The sequence below is a fragment of the Narcine bancroftii genome, chromosome 12 (genome assembly GCF_036971445.1).
Source record: "Narcine bancroftii isolate sNarBan1 chromosome 12, sNarBan1.hap1, whole genome shotgun sequence".
Classification (NCBI taxonomy): domain Eukaryota; kingdom Metazoa; phylum Chordata; class Chondrichthyes; order Torpediniformes; family Narcinidae; genus Narcine; species Narcine bancroftii.
The window spans coordinates 94,507,521-94,527,536 of NC_091480.1; the positions used below are offsets into that span (position 1 = coordinate 94,507,521).

Below are 20,016 nucleotides of genomic sequence, written 5' to 3' on the forward strand. Positions count from 1 at the left end.
TTCCACCCATGGCAGCTCTTGCAGAAGGTTCACCCATAGTTTTATCTTACTGTAAATGGCTGCATCCAATGTTGCAAGTGGATTAACTACATTAGAAGCTTGTGTTAAAGATGGCACTCCACAAATCTGTCCAATTATTTCCTCTGCCACTCTTTTCATTTTTCTAAAAATTGTAAAACGTTAGCACAGCAGAGACATTTTCAAGAAAGCATTCAAACCTTTACAACTCAAATATCAGTAAACATTTCAAACAATGACAATTTATAATCCTCCAATAAAACACGATTGGAGCATTTAAACATATTAAAACCCCCTCTCTCCCCTCTTACCTCCTCTACCCCTCTTTTCCCCCTTCCCCTCACTCTCTCCCTTCCTTCTCTCCTAAGTGAAAAGGGGAGAGAGGGAGTTTAAATGTGTTTAAAAGCACTGTAGTTGAAGTAAAGACACAACGCTGGAGAAACTCAGCGGGTCAGTGTACTTTATATAGCAAAGAAAGGTACATAGCCAACGTTCCCTTCATCAAGCCCTTGGGTTTTATTTTAATTTATAATCCTCTCTTGTGAAACATCTACCTCGGTTCTCCTGATCTTTGTAACTCAGAATAACCATAGGGAATGTTGTCAAATTTCTGGGAATTTTAATTGTCTAGATCCTGACGTCTTGTTCTGGTACCGTTAGTGAGTAGCTGCCCTCAAGCATTCCACAATTGGTGAAATAAATCACCGCAAACTAAATACGTCAGTGTGATTTACTATGGCCTGGTTACCTAAGCCTGAACCAGCTGCCAATACACATGCAAACAACTTCCAAGGTCTCAACCCAGTGACAGTTCCATTTCTCAGACCCAAGATCTATGACCCAGAAGCTAACAGCTAGCTTAACCTAACCTGATGTGCCTAGAAATTGGATTGCACACATTCCTGGTCATTAAATGTGTGCTAATGTTAGCAACAATACCAAATCTGATGTCAGCAAAATAATTGTGAAGCTGGATTATCCTTTCTTTAAGGACACCCAAAATGTGAGAGGGTAGAGAGCTGGCCAAGGTGAAAATCTACCAGAAATAGAACACTACAAGCCATTCAACTCTCAATGTGTGCTGACCTATATATCCCTAGTACTAAACCCACCCTATCCCATAACCCTCAATTTTTCCTTCATCCATGTGCCTGTCTAAGAGTCTCTTAAATTGAGGTCCTTGAGAAATTAGGGATTTGAAAGATTCCTAAAGCAAGGAATCATCGAGTCATGCAGCACAGAAACAGATCCCTAGATCTACCATTTCTTTGTTAAAATTTTTGCCCATCAACACAAATCCCATTTGCCCACAATAGGTCTGTAACCTTCCAGGCCTCACCTATTTAAGTGCCTTTCTAAATGGCTTAAACATGTGATGGCCTTTCTAGGTGGCTTAAACATAGTAATGGCCTTTCTAAGTGGGTTAAACATGGTGATAGCACTTCCTCCAGCAGTTGGTTCCAGTGTCTGTGTGAAATCCCCACTAAAAGTCCATCCTTTCTATGCCCTCTTGTTTTTGAAACCCCAAGCATGGGAATAGAAGTAGAACAACTTGGTTATCAGGATGATAGGGTGGGGAGAGACGTGACGGGAGGGAGGGAGAGAAGAGGAGGGAGGGCAGAGAGCAAAAGCAGGAGAGGGAGGGGAAGAGAGGGGGGAAGGAGAAAGGGGTAGAAGTGAAGAGGAGGTGAGAAATGGGGAGAGAGGGAGGAGGAGGGGAGGGAAGGGGAGAGGGAGAGAGAGGGGTATAAGGGAAGAGGAGGGGAGAAATGGGGAGAGAGGAAGGAGAAGAGGGGAGGGAAGGGGAGAGAGGGAGAGGCAGAAGGGAAGAGGAGGGGAGGGAGGGGAAAAGGCGAGAGTTGGGAGGGAGGTGGAGAAAGGGGAGAGGAGAGGAGAAAGGGGGAAAGGAAGAAGGTGGGGAGAGGGAGAATGGGGAGAGGAGAAGGAAGGAAGAGAGTGAGAGGAAAGGGAGAGAGGAAGGAGAGGGAGAGGAGGGGAGATGGGTGTTTTAATATGTTTAAATGCATCAATCAGTTTCTTTTTTATCTATTTCCAAGACATGATGCTTTTCGTAACATTTTGCTTTGAATTTTTTACTGAGTGTTTATTAATCTTCCACAACGAAACACTCTTAATGCTCAATGTTCATGTGTAAATCACTTTCTCCTTCGGTATTTGCTTCTCCCAGTCGTTCGTCTGTCTTTCAGCCAATTGCACCTCTTGGCAAACTTCAGGCTGAGGTGCTGACATTCAGATAAATGACTTTTGATTTGAAGTTAACAGGGTCTCCACCTTAAACACTCCATTTATTAAGAAAAGCTGACAAATGCTATTACCTCTGAGGTGAGGCAGAGTAGGTTCCCCCATCCACTGGTTCACCCAGAGGCCATTATAAATTGATGCTGTGTTAATAACAAAAATGGCCACTGTTTGTGTTCCCCAGTTTATTGGGCCTCTCTCAGTTTCTAACTTCCAATAGATTTATGTAGCAATGCATGGGTCATACACTTGCATTATTTACCCTAGCCTATTGTGGTATATCTGTGTGAGATGTAATTTATTCTGAGTTCCTATGTACAAATGAAGACATTCTTGGCCTTCCTGGTCTGCTTCCAGAGAAGGTGCATGTAATTAAATTATTGCTAGAATTGTTGACAAGAGAATTCATCTGGAATAATGTTGTTCACATTCACGTGGACAGAAGTGATGTCCAAACTTGTTCCCTTTTTACCCTTTAACAGCCACCTATGAATCTTTGTGACCCCCCCCCGCCCCCCGCCGAGCCATTCTGGGTGCCTCCTTGGACACCTGATTCATTCCTTGCTTTCTCCCCAAATGTAGTGTTGTTACCTGAGACACTAAGCTTTGCAACTCACTCCCTTGAACTCTACACTTTGTTTCCCTCCCTCATGCATTCCCCAGGGAGTGATAAACAGGTTCCCAGCCCCTCTCTTCCCATTACCACCGCCCCTCTCTTCCCATCACCACCCCCCCATCCTGAACAACAAGTCAACAAATTGAGATGTGTGTTCAATGGGCTAGATTATACCAGCTTTTGCAGTCAGTTCGGATAGGTTTGTTCTTTCAAACGTGCAGCGACGGATGGCGATATATCCAACATAATCCATTAATGGACTCCAAATGGACCCTAGCAGTAGGGTCCATTTTTGCTGGGATTGGCCATCATTAAATGCCAGGTTTAACCTGTGATGCATTCTAACTCCACTCATAGGGATTCTAGGCTTGTACAATTGTGGGGAAAGGGAAAGTTAAATTTAACATGAGCTTGCTTCAGCTTAAAGTTTCTAATTATTTAGATAGAGTGTAATGAGGCAATTTTGTACAATTCACTTTCGGGTTTTTTTAAATGATGAACTCATATTAATGAGTTTGTCTCTGAATGTCAGACTTTAAGTTGATTGAAGGTTTGCTCAGCTAACAAAGGTTGCTGGGTTATTGTCAGGATGGGACACAGCAGTGTGCTACATTACATAAACACCACTTCCAGACTTCAGTAAGGAACGAAAGTGAGTCACGCCTCTTGTGCCCATTTCAGGGAAGTGAAGATTCAAGTGCAAAAGATCCAACCCAATGTATTCAATTTGGGATGGATGGGTTCTGAATGGATCAATGAGACGTTATGAATCTAACTTGCTATTTCTTGCATTCTTTCACATTCAGTAACATTCATGTTTGGAGGAGATACACAGCGCTCTCCATAATGTTTGGGACAAAGACACTTTTTCCTCTATTTCCTGTGCTCCACAGTTTTATATTTGTAATTAAACAATTCACACGTAATTAAAGAGCACATTCCAGATTTCATTCAAGGATATTTGCATACATTTTGTTTTAATCTTGTAGAAATTACAACACTTTGTATAAATAGTCCCCTCATTTAAGGGCACCATAATGTTTTGGACTTGAGCTTCACAGGTGTTTGTGATTACTCAGGCTTGTTCAATTGCTTAATTGGTGCAGGGATTAGGCTTGCTTTTGATCACCTTTGGCTTCTGTGGTTGCTATTGATCAACACGAGGACCAGAGTTTGTGCCAAAGAAACCGTTATGAGGCTGAAAAACAAGAATAAAACGGTGAGAGAAATTGCCCAAACCTTGGGATTACCAAAATCAACACTTTGGAAGATCATTAAGAAGAAAGAATGTACTGGTGAGCTCAGTAATTACAAAAGGACTGGTAGGCCAAGGAAGACCTCCACTGCTATTGACAGAAGAATTCTCATCATAATGGATGGCTGTGTTTGGTACCTTCTGCTCATATTTTTACCAACTTCCCCCATATCCTGCCACTCATCGACACACTAGAAGCAATTTTAAATTCTACCAATCCATGCGTCTTGGATAGAAGAACAGGAGAGAAAAGGTGAGAATTGACTGGGGAAGGGTGGTGGCTCTATGAATGCGGAGGGGTATGGATGGTACAGCCTCAGTGGTTTTTGGTCTTCTGGATTCTCTGCTTTGCTTCCTCCATTCTCGCCTCCTCAGGAGAAAAGGCACCATTTTTTTTTTTTGCCGATATGCCAGAGAAGGTGATCAATGCTCGTTACTGCCAGTGTCAATGTAGAAACTATTTAGGGATGCTTTTAGACCATCTTTGAATTTCTTTTTTCTGTCCTCAGTTTGTTCTCTCCTTGGTAATGTGCACAGACACAACAACACCTCAAGAGGCCAGGCTTTATTCAGTTGCAAGAAAGTCATTGACGCTAATGTGATGAAGGCTGTGATCGTGTGGAGCTGAAAATGGTTAGTGTAATGCCTTGACAGCACCAGCGATCTGGTCCCACTCTGGAAAAATGCAATTGTCATTGCAAAATCAAAAATGACTGGTTCACACAAATAAGGTTAGACAGTTGTCTGCTGCAAGAATGTAAATTGAGAAGAACGTTTAGCAAGAAAAGTTGGGTTGTTTTATGAACGGGAATATGTATGTCTCTTCGTGTCCTTCAGGAAAGTGAGTCATGAAGTGACATACAGAGGTTACTGTTTCCTATATTTTCTGTTCATTCACATCTGTTTTTAACATAAAATCCATCCTTTGGTGATGCTATTTATACTTCTCATACATTGAAGGATCCACTTTCCACTTGAAGTGTGTTGCATGCACTAGCCACTGCGAGTGAAAAGAAAAGACCCGCAAAATTCTTTCATACTTCCCCTAAACTCCATACCCTCTAATCTTTCTTCTATTTCTCTTAATTCTATTTATTTATCAGGTCACCCTTCAGATTCTAACACTCCAGAGTGAAGTTCGTCCAACCTCTCCTCACAAGTAAACCTCTCTAATCCCGGTAACAGCTTAGTGACTGTCTAGTGCACTATCTCTAAAGCTCTGCATCCTTCCTGTATTGAAGAGATGGGAATAGCACACATGTGGCCTAACCAAAGTTTTATACAGCTGCAACATCACTTTCTGGCTTTTACACTCAGTCGCCCAGCAAGTATTCTGTCAGCCGCCTTTGCCACTCCTCCCAATTGTGGAGCAGCTGTTTGAAGAAACCCCGGGGTAACACCACAGGCAATGTCTGGAAAAGATACTGGAATCTTGGCAACACATTCATTTTGATGCTGTTAACCCTGTCCACTAATGTTATGGGCAGGGACATCCACCTATTAAACCCTCCTCGATTCTTTCCAGCAAGGGGGTGTAATTTATGTATAAATTATTCAAGTTGCCATCAATTAGGCAGATTGAGGATGCCAGACTTTAAAAAATATTATTGGGCAGTTCAATTGAGATACATTGCCCCTCTCTTCCAGGGAGGAGGTGTACCATCCTGGGCACAAAATAATCTGCACCTGGTGGGTGAAAGGATGGCAGAGGATTTTACTTATAAATGGGACACTAAATTGCTGTCAGGAAAAAAGGGCAACCCCACATTAAAATGAGTGATTAATATCTAGAACAAAATTAACAATATTTGAACATCAAATATTTGTCCCCAGAAATGCCCCTGACTCCTAAAAAACCAGAACTCTTTCAAATCCTGGACACCTGGTGCCATAATGGCATCAGGTGCATAGAGGACTATTACGAGCAGGGGCAATTAATGTCATTTGAGCAACTCAAAAATAAATATGATTTTCCAAATCAGACATTCCACAACTATCTTCAAATAAGATCTTTTTTACAGCTTAGTATTGGGTCCAAGTATGGCCCTACCTTGGCGCAGTACCATAGAGACCATGATTCGAAGGGGGAGTGGAAAGAAATTCATTTCTGCAATGTATTTCCTCCTCCAGTCATATGGTCCCAAACCAGGCCTCCATAGATCGAGAGAAAGATGGGAGTCGGACTTGGGTATTGCAATTGATGAGGGATGCTGGTCTGACTTATGACAGGACAGCATGACCACGGTCATCAGTGCAAGGTGCAGGATGGTGCAATATAATTTCTTGCACCAGCTTTATCTAACGCCGCAGAAAATAAACAGGTCAAAACCAGAACTCTCGGACTAATGCTTCAGATGCGGCATGGCGACTGGGATGTTTGTGCATGCAATCTGGTCATGTGCTAAGGTGAGGCCCTTTTGGGAAGAACTAGGCCAAGTCCTAGAGAAAATCATAGGTAAACGATTCCCACAGGACCCAGAGTTGTTCCTGTTGGGAAACATAATGGACATAAGGCTTACGATGAAGCTGTCCAAATTTCAAATCCAATTTGTGTTAATCGCTTTGGCAGTGGCCTAGTAGTGCGACCTGGAAGTCTGACTCTAGTCTTCGTATCGAACAATGAAATGTGGAAGTGCAGAGCTGTGTTCCCCTGGAGAAAGTAACTTGTAATTTGAGAAACCAATATAACACTTTTTCAAAAGGATTTGGCAGCTGTACATGCACTACATATGCATATGGCGGTGATTGATTTCCCCCATTCCCTGCCATGGTGTCCTCTTCCTCGCACTAATCCTGATCAAAGAAAGACAGCAATATATATCAGCCCATCAATCGCCCGCCAAACAGCAACGATCCCTGTTCCCTAATTATTATTTATTATCCTGGTGTAAAGTTTTCTGTCTTTGGTCGAAGTCTGAATGAGCTGTCCTGTGTTAAATGTGGACGGGGGCGGGGGCGGGGGCGGGGGCGGGGGCGGGGGCGGGGGCGGGGAACTGGAAACAATGCGAGCTGGTGTAAGTAGTCAATAATGAGAGTGGAGGTATGTAAATTTGAATACGAGCTGCCAGGACGGTACTAACAATATATATGGCTGTACAAGCTTGTGGGAAAATATAAATATAGATTTTTTTTTAAAGTATTCACTCTAACCAGGAAGCCCACATGAGTGAGATGCAATTGTTGCCCATGGAAAGCTTTTGATGAAATATTGCTAGGGGTCCTGGTTGTCTGGGAAGAGCATCATTGGGCCAAGCCCAGGATACCTAGGCTTTCCCATTGAAATGTTCTTGAGGGATAAGTCAATTGGTCATCAACCTCCTCTCTGAGTAAAATATCATTCCTGTCCACCCCCCCCCCCCCCACCACACCATGCAAAGATCTCCCAGCATACCATCCCCTCCCACGCTAACTGGCACAGCTAGTGTAGCAGTTAGCGCAACACTGTTACTGCACCAATGACCTGGGTTTGAATCTGGCGCTTTCTGTAAGGAGTTTGTACGTTCTGTGTCTGCATGGGTTTCCTCCAATTGCTCTGGTTTCCTCCTACCCTTCAAAATGTATGGGAGTTTGGGTGTAATTTGGCAGCAAGGGCTCGTGGACTGGAATGGCCTGTATGTCCAAAAAAAATCACTCCACCTGCATTCCCCCGAATGCTAACCCGAGTTCAGCCATGTGCCATTCTCCTTACACAGCCGAGCCCAACCAACACTCCCCATACAAGATCCATTCAGCCGAATTGGCATCAGAGGGCCAAGAGAGCTACAATCTACTCCCATGGTCACCTTTACACTCTTGTAGATGCACTCGAACTGCGAGGCAATGCCGAGCTTTTGACACCTTTCAAACAAAAGGAACAAAGTACATGATTTTAAGTGTTTCTGTAAAACCATAGAAAACTCATCACAGACGATTATTCTTCCTAGTCCCATTGAAATGCACCTAGGCCATAGCCGTCCATAATCCCACCCAGCCAAGTACCTTTTGTAAATGTCGAAATCGAGGCCACATTCACCACAGCTTCAGCTGGTGGCTTGTTTCACACTCGCCGCTCTCAGTGTGAAGAAGTTCTCACAAATATTCCCTTCAAACATTTCACCTCTCACCCATACATGTCCACTTGCCTCACCCAACCTCGGTGGAAAAAGCCTTCTTGCATTTACTCCGTCTATACCCTTGATAACCACACAAACTTTCTGTGCCCACAGTCATAAGGGGCATTCCAAGGCTACAGTTAGTGCAGTCAGTTGAAAAATGCTCTCACCAAGACCATGGTCTATTCCATTATCAAGTTTATTATCATCTGATTGCACAAGTTCAACCTGACAAAGTAGTGTTCTCGAGTCCTCTGACCAAAACACTCAGGCACACAACCAGACAAATAATACATGTGCAGGACAAATATAAATAAATATTATTTAGTAAATATGAGAGTCTTGGATGGTCAGTGTGAGCACATCCTTTAGTCGTTCACCATTCTCACTGCCCGTGGGAAGAAGCTGTTTGTCACCCTGGTGGTGCTAGCTTTCCCGTCGGGAGCAGCTGAAAGATGCTGTGTGCAGGGTGGCAGGGACCCTTAACGACTTTGTGTGCCCCCTTTGGACAACGATCCCAGTAGATCACGTTGGGTGGGGGGGGGGGGGGGAGGGAGGGAGATGCCAGTGAGCAGTGATGATCTGATGAAAGAGTGATACTCTCAAGCTTACTAAAAAGTTTCACGATGTGAAATCAAGCCATTTGATTCCTATTAAAGTCCCCTTTTCATTAAAAGGATTCTCTTCTTTTCATATCTCTTGGAGCACACATGTCAAACTCAGGCTCGCGGGCCAAATTTGGCCCGTGATATAATTATATTTGGCCCGCAAGATCATATCAAATATGTATTAGAGCTGGCCCGCTGGCCGCCGTGCCAGTCTAGCGCATGCACAGCTAATACTACAAATCCCAGAATGCTTTGCAAATGCGTTGGCGCCAGCCCCTCAGCCCGCTAATCGCCCCCACCTCCTCTCTTTACTTTTATTAGTATCTGCGACCTGTCGCCTAACTCGCATGTCATAAACCCCTTACGAAAAATGGCCAAACGAAAGACAGAAAACAGGACCTTTCAAGACAGGTGGGAGGCAAACTCTGACCCCAGAGTTTGATGAACTGGCATCTAAAAAGAGATGCCAAGTATCTGGTTTAGACCCAGGTGCATCAGAGTAAATCACAGTGGAGCAAGCGAAGCTTGGATTAATATTTTCTTTGGTTCACTTTGGACTGTTCATAGTTGAAAGATTGGATTTTCATTGAAGCAAGTTGTTATTTTTTTGACTTGTTGGCTTGTGAAAAAAATACATTTAAAAGGAGTTTAAAGGCTATAGAGAAATATTATTTATTGAATATTTTATTTCTCATTTATTAATGCTTCTTCTGGAAAGAGTTTAACCAAAACTATTATTAAACATTTATTTTAATAAGAAAAAGTTTAACATTACATATGTTGAAAGAAGAGAAAACATGCAGATGTTGTTGAAAATTTTCAATAAATATATAGTTTGGCCCACGACTTAATCCAACTTTTTAATTTTGGCCCTCTGAATTTGAGTTTGACACCCCTGTCTTAGAGGTTGCTTCATCCCCATCTCTAGCCCTTGATGGTATGTTTCATGTTCACCTGCCATGCCTGGGTGAAGGGTCCCTCAAACCCCTTACTATCTTACTGACTCTGTTCCACATGGTGTGGCCAACATTTATTGCACATCCTACCTGTCCCAGGAGAACTTAGAGGCACAACCTTGAAAATCTGCCATTTTGTTTGTAGTGTTTGAAAATAGCGGAGTCAATAGCCCGAAGGAAAGAATGGTTAACAATCATTATGTCATCCTTTCCATTATTAGCGTTTCATTCCAGATGTTCATCACCTGAATTTAAATTCACCAGTTGCCAGTGAACTTGTGTCTCTGTCCTATTGCTAAATCCTGGCTAGGCTTTCCTTGCAAAACCCTGATGATCTTAGATCATAGCTCTCTCAAGAATTGCACAAAGAGCTGCAATATCTGCAGCGTGCTGTGAGTATAATGTGGAATTGTTCTCTCTGGCAGGAAAAACAAAAGAAGACGTGTATATTTCCAAATGGTGAGAGTAGAGAACTGCCAAGGGACCCTGGTGTTCAATGGACTTGTGCGCAGGTGCACAATGTCATGAGGAAAGCTCACAGAGCGTGAGCTTTTTTTTAATCCAAAAGTAGAGATGTTATGATTAATTTATATAGTGCAGTATTGAGATCACATCTGGAGCATTGTGTGCAGTTTTGATTTCCCAATCCATGAAAAGATATTAATGGATTTAAATCAACTTCATGAATGTTTAATACGTGAAATGAGTGAGATGCCCTGTAGGAAAGATTGGACCACCTAGGTTGTATCCACTGTTGTTTTAAAGAGTCAGACGGGACTTGATTGTAACACATAAATTCAGAAGAGGTGCCTGTGTAGAAACCGTTTCCTTTTGAATCGAAGAATAAGGATCACCATTTAGAAAGAAAAGGTCGCCTGTTAAGAGAGAGGTGATTACTTTTCTCTGGTGCTCTCAGAGGGATGTGAGCCTGTGTATCTCAAAGGTTGGTGGCCGTGGAGCCTTTGAATATTTTTAAGGTGATAAGCAAGGGTGAAAGGTAATCATGGGCTGATGGGAATTTAGCCATGGTGGAAGAGGTGTGAAGAGGCTTACTACTGCAACTTCGTTATATCTGATATGTCTGCAGCCATCTGGTTCCTTCCAACCTCTTTGTGCCACAGTTGAAACTTAGCCAGCTCAGCACTCCTTGGCATGAGATTAAATTCAATTTTTTATTGCACGCTATCCAGGCAAGTCAACCTATACTTAAGTATAATGCAAATAAAATAGAAGTGCAGAGTTTGGTGTTTGTGGGGAAGAGATTCAGTGTAAGGGCAAAGAATGAGAGTTGGGTGGCACAAAGATGATCTTCAGTGCGAGTAAGGGAAGGGGGACAATTACACACATTGATTGATCTATTTCTTCTTCAAGTAACAACTGTTATACTGAGTACTCTCATATTTGTGTGCTTTTGGACAACTTCCAACACTTGCATTTCTTTGCTAGTTTTTGATCAATTTGGGACCAAGAGCCCACTGGGACCAGCTTCCATAAATTTGATTTTCTTTCTGTTCTTCCAACATTCACTTGGTTGACTCCTTCTCCAGACGATAACTGCTAGCAGCTATTTCTACTTTGCTTCAAGCAAGCAAAATGGGAAACATCTTGTTGGACCTTAATAAAGTGAGGCCTGTCCAAATAAAAACTCTTCTGGCCTTGGGCAGAGTTATATTATCCAGTGTCATCCCTGAGTTAATAATAGTACCCTCTTTTACCACAGCACCATTGGCAATCCCAGGTGAACCGAGAAAGTCTCTGTGGAAGGGATGAATTATGATACCTTGCCCTATATTAATCCCTAAAACAAATATGGCAACCCAACTGCACACATTTTTATTCGTCAGAGCATATACCATTTTTCACTCGACAGATCAGGTTAGAGATCATTTAATGTGAATCAAGAAATAAACCTGGGGTTTTGCAGGCAGGAATTATCAAAACTTGGCACATCTAATGACACGGCAACCGTTTTTAATTATTGACAGATATTTTGTGTTGGCTAAGAGATGCAAATTTAAGAGTTCCAACAAAGTAGCCACATCTGGTGTGTAGTCTCTGCCAGACCCACTTTATCTCCCTCTTATTTTGCCAATGAGCACTGTTGATCAACACTGTTGATCTGGCTTTCTGTGCCTTGCAACTCAGTGCATGGTTCCACAATGGCTCGTCCCTTGATGAGCCCGTACCTCACAGAGGCTTGGGACCATTTAACTAATGGGAGTCTGTCAGACCAGTCCATCGTCTGGGGATGTGCTCAGATGCACATGGAGGTTTCAGCCAATGTTCCCCTTGACCATTTTCCTTTACCTTTTATTTTCTTCTTTGGCTTGGCTTCGCGGACGAAGATTTATGGAGGGGTAATGTCCACGTCAGCTGCAGGCTCGCTTGTGGCTGACAAGTCCGATGCGGGACAGGCAGACACGGTTGCAGCGGTTGCAAGGGAAAATTGGTGGGTTGGGTTTTTCCTCCTTTGTCTTTTGTCAGTGAGGTGGGCTCTGCGGTCTTCTTCAAAGGAGGTTGCTGCCCGCCGAACTGTGAGGCATCAAGATGCCCGGTTTGAGGTGATATCAGCCCACTGGTGATGGTCAATATGGCAGGCACCAAGAGGTTTCTTTAGGCAGTCCTTGTACCTCTTCTTTGGTGCACCTTTGTCTCGGTGGCCAGTGGAGAGCTCGCCATATAACACTATCTTGGGAAGGCGATGGTCCCCATTCTGGAGACGTGACCTACCCAGTGCAGTTTGATCTTCAGCAGCGTGGATTCGATGCTGTCGGCCTCTGCCATCTCGATTACTTCGATGTTGGAGATGAAGTCGCTCCCAAGAATGTTGAGGATGGAGCGGAGACAATGCTGGTGGAAGCGTTCTAGGAGCCGTAGGTGATGCCGGTAAAGGACCCATGATTCAGAGCCGAACAGGAGTGTGGGTATGACCACGGCTCTGTATACGCTAATCTTTGTGAGGTTTTTCAGTTGGTTGTTTTTCTGAGGCGCCTGCAAGCTCACACCAAGACACAAGAGCAACCTTTTATAACTACTGTGGTAATTGTTCTTTAAGCCCTGACACACTTCCCAGTGGTCAGCAAGCTCATTTCTGCAGCAGGATTAATGCTGCCCACAGACAGCAGTGTTTCTTGTAGATGTACTCAATAGTGATGTCCTGGGCTGTGTCCACTACCTTTTGGAAGGCTTTACCCTCAGGGGTCTCGTTCTTTATGCTGTCTTTATTTCAATATGTTTTTTTTCTACTGATCCAAAAGGGTGGCACAGCTAGCAAAATGCTGTTAGTTCCAGTGATTGGGAGCAGGATTTAAATCCTGTGCTGTCTATAAGGAGTTTGTACGTTCTCCCCATGTCTGCATGGGTTTTTCCCAGGGGCCCCAGTTTCCTATCATCATCAAAAGTTACTGGGGTTGCAAGTTAATTAAGTGTAATTGGGTGGCACAGGCTCGTGGGTTCAAAAGGCCTGATACTATGATGTATGTCTAAATTTAAAAATATATATATATTTAAAATGCTATTTTCCACCACAGAATAATTCTAGATATCCATCAGATTGCAGAAATGTTATAATAACAGTCTATTTTTAAATTGTTTTGGCCTACTAGACAGCTGATATAAATCTGCAATTTAAAAATTGCAGCTGTTTTACGAAGATTAAATTTGGCAAGTTTTAATTAACAAAAGGAGCAGAAGTAAAAGTGAAAGATCAGCTGCAATAAAATTAAGCAGTTTGAAGATCCTTGAAGTTTGATAAGTTAGAAGATAAATCGGTTAAAGTTAAAATATAAAAATAAGAGGGAATAGTTTCCCCATTGTAAGTGAATAAAATTTGTAAAGGTTTCCCAATGTTCTGTGCATGAAAGGAGAGCTAACATCAAAGTGTTCGTGGTCTCAATGTCCCAGAGCACTTGGCCAATTAGAAACATTTTGAAGTGTTTTTTTTCACAGTTGTAATTCGAGTGCATAAAGCCCTACAAACAAGCCATGCAATACATGACTCCATGAAGGTGAGCTTCGAAAGGATGGAGGGTTAACAGTGATGTTCAGGGTAGGGATTAATGGATAAGTGAAATATTTCCTCCCTGACACACGTTTCCGGTCGGTAATCTCTATTTATTGGCTGAGAGAGAAATGTTGACCAAGATACCAAAGGGATGCATCTGTTGCTCAAATTATCTCGAGGCTTTTTGTCCATCTGAGAGGGAAGATAACCCTCCTTTTAACTTCATCAGAATGATGACAGTCTGGAAATAGCTATATAGTAAATAAGATAGAGTGGAACAGTTTCTGCCCCAGAATTTAAAGATCTGGATCACTGAAATCCCACACAGCAGCTGGGAAATTTAAATTCAAGTAATTAAATACACCTGGCATGAGAAGCCATCATCCGCAAGCGAAATAGCAGTATACCTGAGGGTAACAAAAATCCTTCCGAGATCTGCCCTATACATAAACTCCAGACATTAGCTTTGAAATGGCCCAGCAAACCAGGATTCAAATAGGTTCAAGTGCCAGAGACAGTCAGCAGGTCGAGCAGCATCGAGAGTGGCCCTTTCAGGGATGGATTGTACATCTGGGCTCATTGTGCCTTGAACAAATAGGTGAGGTATCGTTGGGCTTCCTCAACTGTTTGCGGTTCTACTGATGTCTTTTCACGAAGCAGATGCAGCACAAGTAGGTCCTGGGACATTCAACAAAATTCACTAAGAGACAACCACGTGGTCATGAAGAAGCACAGTTGGCGAGAGGTTAGCTCAACCTTTTTCATTCCACTCATATACCACTTTAAGCATTCCCTATGCCATAGGTGTTTTGTGATTAGTAAGGGATTGCTTAAGATGGTATGTGAGTGGAATTAAAAATTTGAAAACTACTGTTTTAATCGTACCTAATTGACTCGTTATGTGCACGGTTTCATAACTCCAAAGGAAATGGGCCAATGACCATTTTTCTCAAGCAAAGTATTTCAGTTGCAATTGGGTCTCGAGCAGTGGTTCTCAACCTTCCCTTCCCAACCTTCACATACCAGCTTAAGCAATCCCTTACTAATCACAGAGCACCGATGGCATTGGGATTACTTAAAGTGGTATGCGAGTGGAAAGGAAAAGGTTGAGAACCATTGGGTTAGCACAACACCTTTACAATGCCAAAGATAGGACTGGAGGTTCAAATCCTGCGCAGTCTGTAAGGAGTTTGTATGTTCTCTCCGTGTCTGCGTGGGTTCTCTCTGGGGGCTCTGATTTCCTCCCACCATTCAAAAAACAGGGTGTGTAGGTTAATGGATAGCATGAACTCATGGGCCGAAATGGCCTGGTACCGAGTTGTATGTCTAAACTTAAATTTGATTTTAAATATTATTGGCAAATGTGCAATAGAAACCAGTATCAAGTGACTTTAGTTCCAAAAATCCAAGGTCTGAACAATATCACTTGAAACAAGAAAATAATTTTGAGACACATTTCCTAAATATTTGGGCTTGATATCAAGTATCACAGGCCCCCTCAGGCCTCTGAAATAAAATTGGTGGAGCTGCTGCAATGCCTGTACTGCCACTCGTGTAGACCCACGGAGAGCAGGGAGTGGAGACACAGTGCTCCTCTGCACAGTTCTACAGCCCAATGCTACTACTGACAGCTCCACACAGACTTTAAAAGGCCTGCTAAAGGAACTGACAGTGGTTTATTTTAAAATCCTGCGAGTTTGGGTCTAAGATGGTGGCACCTGTGTTGGCAGCGGCCTTGAGGGGTTACAGACTCCCAGGAAGCAGAGGACAGGCGCAGGGCACAAGTGAGAATACCCTCCTGTTTGAGAGGTAGAGGAGCTGACCTTAGTGGATGGTGACCATAACGGCGGACCAGTGAGGGGCTCTGTCGCTGAACAAAACACAGGCCATGGCAACGGGAGTTGAGGAACTCGCACAAGCTGCAGACTCCTGGTGACTCTCAGTCAAAGGACTCACACCAGGCCGTGGACTGGCTGAAGGGAGTACTAAGTATCGGAATCGGGATGTGAGAGGGTGCCGAGGGCAGGAGGGGTTCCTGTGGCGCTGGAGGCTTCCTGATCATGTCGGAGGTTTGGATCTGGAGCTCAGCTTGCTGTTGGTTTGGACTGAAGTCCGTGTGGCTGTGGAGGCTGATAGGCTCTCTCAATAACCACAGAATCATAGCCTGCAGGAACAATAGGCTTTAGTGCACACAAGACTTTGGCTGGTCTGGATTCAGGTACAGGACTGCTGGAAAGGGGGAAATAACATGGCCTTTATGGCCAGGGCAAATGGGGAGGAGACTTAAGGGATGAGTCGTAAGTGGACAGGCCAGCTTCATATATACAGTAACTGATAGGGTCTATACAATGGAGGAAAACATATTAGTACAGAGCCAACAGAAGTGCTGGAGGTGAATCCACTATAGGGTCTCTCTTTTGCCTCACTTTGACTGTAAGGGGCACCAGGCAATTTCTGTTGATGGTGAATCTTTATTTGCCTTAAGACGGACTAAATGCAATTTTGTGTAATATTACGTTTTATTACGTGACAATAAAAGAATCTTGAATCAAGAAAGAGGTAATAAGCCATATACACAAGTTTTCTGGTTGCTTGAGATTACATCTTGCGTGAATGAAGAACTAATGGTGAGGCGCCCTAATTTTAAACTTCTGTATTTTTTTATCCACTTATTTTCTGCAATTTTTTTTTTTGCTGGTTGATTGAAGTTTCTAATTGCTTGAATTCCAGATAACAGGGATTTTACTGTATATTTATTTAAAATTTTTCTTGTAATGATTATGTACTGTATTTTGTATGTGTTTGCACCATGGTTCGTCAGGTTGTATATTGACAGTCTTGAACTCGTGCCCCATGGTTGGTTTGCGATAAATTTTGAGTTGGTTTTGTTTTGGATTGAGTATTCTGCAGAACTACCGATGGAATTTTACTTGGCCTGAGTAAGGCAAGTAATGCAGCATCTTACTTCAATAATCTTTCAAAAAGCAACCACAAATTTTGAAACCTGTTCAAATAATTTTATCAGTGACTAACTGCAAAAAAAATGCATCAGTTGTGAAACCTTTTCAGGCATCCGGAAACCATGAAAGTTTAAAGAGAAGTGTGAGCTCTTGATTTTACCATGGCAAAGGAGCAGTTTTTTTTTTCTTTTTTTACTATGTGTGGTAAACCACTGTAATGTGTAATTATCTGGTCAAGCATGCCTATTGGCTGGTTTTACCTGTGGCCCCTCACCACAGGCTCCTCTTTAAAGGTGGCTGTTCCACAACCCCCTGCAACTCAGTGCAGGCCAACTGAACAGTAGGGATATGCAATGTTCTCATTTGAATTAGAGCCTATTGGCTTCTCCACAGTAGTCTCCTGAGTGTTTGCATCAAGTCAGACAGATTGGTATATCATTATCATGTTGGAAAGACTTCACCAGATATACAAAACAGCATTTGTAATAACTAATTACATGGATGGCAATAATTAAGGAGAATTCTGTTCTGGTACGATTATTGTCTGGATACTGAACTGGGATAATGTGTAATACCATTTTTCAACAATACTGTACATCTTATAAAGATGACCCTCCTCTCTGATCACTTTCAGCTGAAAGTGAATCATTTGCCACCTCCATTCCTTCATGAGCTGTTTAGTTTGATTGCTTGAAAGTCGATATATAACAAACCATCAATGTGCGCTGAAATTGGCGTTACCTACTCTCTCCCAAGATTGTTTGTCTGAATCTGCAAGGGAGTTGTGTTTATTTGTGTTCAGAATTAGTTCATCAAATATTGAAGCAATTTATCTTTGAATGAAGTAAAGCACAAAAGTCTGCACACAGTGGTTGAAGTAAAAACACAGTGCTGGAGAAACTCAGCAAGTCAGACAGTGTACTTTATATAGCAAAGGTAAAGATACATAGCCAACATTTCAGGCTAGCTGTCTCTGCGCGCCCGTCTGCGCGCCCGTCTGCGCGCCCGTCTGCGCGCCCGTCTGCGCGCCCGTCTGCGCGCCCGTCTGCGCGCCCGTCTGCGCGCCCGTCTGCGCGCCCGTCTGCGCGCCCGTCTGCGCGCCCGTCTGCGCGCCCGTCTGCGCGCCCGTCTGCGCGCCCGTCTGCGCGCCCGTCTGCGCGCCCGTCTGCGCGCCCGTCTGCGCGCCCGTCTGCGCGCCCGTCTGCGCGCCCGTCTGCGCGCCCGTCTGCGCGCCCGTCTGCGCGCCCGTCTGCGCGCCCGTCTGCGCGCCCGTCTGCGCGCCACAAATTGCCCTCTGATTACTCTATCAGCACCTCAAAAGCTCAAACTCCTCGGCCAATAAAGTTAAAGTTCTCCAAGACAAAGGCCATCTCCCATTGCATCCCCTCCCAATCACATACCATCCTGATTGGAAATATATCACCGTTCCTTCATTGTTCTTGCGAGTAAATGCCAGAATTCCTTTCCACAACCAGTGCCCCCAACCCCACCCTGCTCGCCCTTCTGACAGCATTTCAAGAAGATGACCACAGTTGTTTAACCCTGATCTTACCATTAGCTTCTTGAGGGCAATCTTGTGATGCCCAGATCTCAAAGAATGAATAAAAAAGGTCAGGACAAAGAGAAGAAACTAACATTGAACCAGAGGCAAGGACTTGTAAAATAAAAGCAATAAATAACTTTTATTGATGTACTATAAATAATTACAAATCCCCAAGGCAAGGTATTATCCATCAGTTTATAAAAAAAAAAAAAATCAGAGATGATAGGTTTATCATATATACATGATATGTATAACCTATTCTGTGATCTTCCACAGTTGTTTGGATTCAGGAACCAGTGCCTCAGACTGGGATATTGTCCTTGTAAAGATGCCCTTTTGAGAGAGAATCCAGGAATTATAGTCTATACACCTACCATATATACTCGTGTAAAGGTTGAATTTTGTAGGCCATTTTTTTTAACATTAAATATTTGGGGATGGCTATTATATGGATACTACTTTTGAATGCAGCGTCTTCATCGTCAGAGGTGTCAGGATTCCCATGGGCGGGTGGCCAAGGGGTGCGCTCACATTTGAGGCGTCGGGAGCTCCGATGGGCAGGCGGCTGGGACCAGGTGAGAAATCGGCATTCAAAGCGTCACCAGCTCTGGTGGGGGTATGGCCAGGCCAAGATGAAAGACGAGGGTCGATTTTTTACATGAGTAAATGCAGTAACATTTATTTCAGAAAAATCACCAGTGATTGTATTTAAGGACTGGCCAGTTTGAAAATGCAGCTGATCAAAAAAGACCAGCATTGATCTGTATTGATAGATTGTGTCCGATGAACTAGATTTGAATTTTTTAATGCAGTGTATAAAATAATGGAGAATGTACTACCTAAACATATTTATATGATCTCATGGAACACATTTGATAATTTACTTTATAGAAGACAATTGGTTAAATTTAATATGCCCATAAAGAAGGGTAATTGTTGCCTAGTTATGAGAGATCAGAAGTATGAAACGGGGAGAAGGATCCCTCTCAGTTCTTTGAAATTATACTGTATTTTGCATATTACTAAATTAGAACTGCATGAGCTCGACTGTACCTACTTCCTGGAAATTGAATCTAAGTATCTTAAATGTAGGTGGTAAGGTTATGCTATCCTTTATATGAATGTTTTTGAGGAATTATTAAAATATTCCTCTCACATATGACCTTAGTATTGTGAGTATTTCAACACAATATATTTTGGACAACTCTTAAATCATGTAGAACCATGTACTGGTTTCCCTGGGATCCACTCGAATATCATCTCTGATTGAGGTCAGGCCCAGGGAATAATGGCCGCACATTAGAGCAGGTCACCTGGTGAGTCCTGTCATTAATTTGCAGGAGAATGTCCCAGTGAAAAGATGATTTACCAGAATGTTGCTGGGACTTGAGGAACTAAGTTACAGGGAAAGTTTAACAGGTTAGGACTTCATCCTAAAAGAGGGGAGATTTGATAGAGGTGTACAAAATTATGAGGGGAGTTAATAGAGAAAATGCAGGCAATCTTTTTCCAGTGGGTTAAGCACATAAAGTAAGATGTTAATGGGAACATTAGGGGGAACGACTTCATTCTTCACATAGAATGAGCTGCCGGCTGAAGTGGTGAATATGGGCTCCAGTTTGATATTTAAGAAAAATTTGAATAAGTACGTGGATGGGAGAGGTATGGAGGGCAATAGTCCAGGTGCAGACAGAATAATAGTTCAGT

The 20,016-nt window shown here is 43.0% G+C and overlaps 1 long non-coding RNA gene across 1 annotated transcript in view; it reads right to left on the reverse strand.

Moving 5' to 3' along the window:
• Positions 1–3,838: 3,838 nt before the first annotated feature.
• Positions 3,839–20,016, reverse strand: part of LOC138747691 (uncharacterized) — a 22,544-nt gene continuing 6,366 nt past the window's right edge. The window contains exon 2 of the long non-coding RNA XR_011347620.1: positions 3,839–4,091. This is a non-coding gene — a long non-coding RNA (uncharacterized lncRNA). The remainder of the gene's footprint in view (positions 4,092–20,016) is intronic.